Below are 1,983 nucleotides of genomic sequence, written 5' to 3'. Positions count from 1 at the left end.
TGGCGCATTCCAGGGCTGACGGAGGAGGGGGGTGGGGGGCGGCAGGGGGCGCGGTGGGGAGGAGTGGTGCTGTTCAGATGTTTCTCTGCAAGTGGCTTGGGCCCAAAATCCTGCAACTATTGCCCTTGGAAGCCCAGAGTGTCCTGTGGCCCTCTGTGGCCCTGATGGTCATTCCATCCCCGACATCTCCAACACATGCATGCACACACACAGGTGCACACACGCATGCACATGCTCACACATGTGCACATACATCCTGTCAGAGAACAGAAGGGGCAGTGACAGTTGGAGGGTCCCAGTTCCCAGTCTGAAGGTCCCTTCGCCTTCTGCCATTTACCCCTGGCCTTGTTCCCATTTTCTTCCCAAACTTTTGAAATACTCAGGAGCACCTGGGAGCCACTGCATATTTTTATTTTAGTAAGCCCAGGCGAGAGAGTGAGAAAGAGATGGTGTACAGGCACAGGCGAGGCTGCACGGCGAACCGCCTGGGACCTAGTAGGACTCACAATGAAGGAACATGATCTTTATCCAGATTAAAGCATGTGGTGGGCCCTTCAGTGTACTGGGCACATGGCCAGATGGGGATGGGGCAGGCATGGCATTCCTCCTGGAGGGATTCTAAGGGGCAGAGTTGTATAGCATCGGGTTTGGGGGTATGGGGGGAGTCCTGTTCTTCCCCTCCATGGCACTCCACGTGGCCAGGCTAGCCACAAGCTGCCAGGTTCCCTGGCCTTCTGCAGCGGCCCAGAAGGGGCAGGAGTGGGATGGAGACTCAGAACCAGAGCTGTCTCCCCTGCTCCAGCCCCTTCTAGTGCCTTCTCAGAACTCACCGACTTCACAATCCCTGGCCTCCCCACTCCCCGGGCCCTTCCCTGAGTGTCAGCAGCAATTTCCTGGCAGACCTGGTGACAGTAGCCTGAGCCGGCCCAAGGGAAACCCAATGCCATGGTGTCAGCAGCGGGTGTCCCTTGGTGTCTGGGGAATGGGGCTGAGACTGTGCAGAGCTAAGCTGCCCGAGGGGGTGGAAGGGTTGTGATCACCCTGCCCCCATGGTCCCTGTTCCTTCCATACTTAGTGCGGACAGCTGTGCCCACTCCGCCTGCACCCGAGGACCCGGGCAAAGATACCTCTTTCCTCTTCACAGCTGGACCAAAGCTAAAAAGTCACCCACACACTGAAGACAGTGCCTGGGGGTACCAGTGCCGGGCTCTGAATCAGCACACGCTCTTTTTGATCTCGCTCCAGCATGCAGAGAGATGGCTTCATTCCAGATCCCATTGACGGCCAACAGTTCATGCCTTCTGCCCCTGCTTTTACTTTGCTGCTGGGTCTGTGCATGACACCCACTTTTTCTGTGGTCCAGAATGCTCGTTATGGGAAGACTGGGTCTCCTCCCATCTGTATCCCCCTCGGGTCAGTAGGGTATTTGCCAAGGACTGGTCCCTGAGAGTGGAGGCTGCTCATATTTTGTTTAGTCCAATTGCCACTTAACACACTGGGGTACTTACACGTGTGTGCGTGCTAAGTCGCTTCATTCCTGTCTGACTCTTGGTAACCCTATGGACTGTAGCCTGCCAGGCTCCTCTGTCCATGGGGGTTCTTCAGGCAAGAATACTGGAGTGGGTTGCCATGCCCTCCTCATGAATAGAGGAATACTTCTATTTGAAATTTGACTAATGTGGCCCTAGTGTATGCACATTTTCCTGAATAATGTGTGCATCCCCTGCCTTTGGCACAGAGCAGGGGAAAGTCCAGTTTGGCTGCTTTGGACTGGATCCACTCGACCTACAGAAGGGTGGTGAGACTCACAATGAAAGGGCAGCTCTGACCCTGATCCCAGCCTGGGAGGGCTGGGAGATGCATCCAGAGGCCTGGGCCAATGGGCCAATGGGCATTCATTTGCTTTGGGCCTCAGTCTTGGCTACTGTCCAGTTAAGCTCTTTTCTCAGGGCCATCAGATCTCTGTTGTTGTTACTAGAACTT

The sequence above is a fragment of the Bos mutus genome, chromosome 3 (assembly GCF_027580195.1).
Source record: "Bos mutus isolate GX-2022 chromosome 3, NWIPB_WYAK_1.1, whole genome shotgun sequence".
Classification (NCBI taxonomy): Eukaryota; Metazoa; Chordata; class Mammalia; order Artiodactyla; family Bovidae; genus Bos; species Bos mutus.
This window is presented reverse-complemented; position numbering follows the sequence as displayed.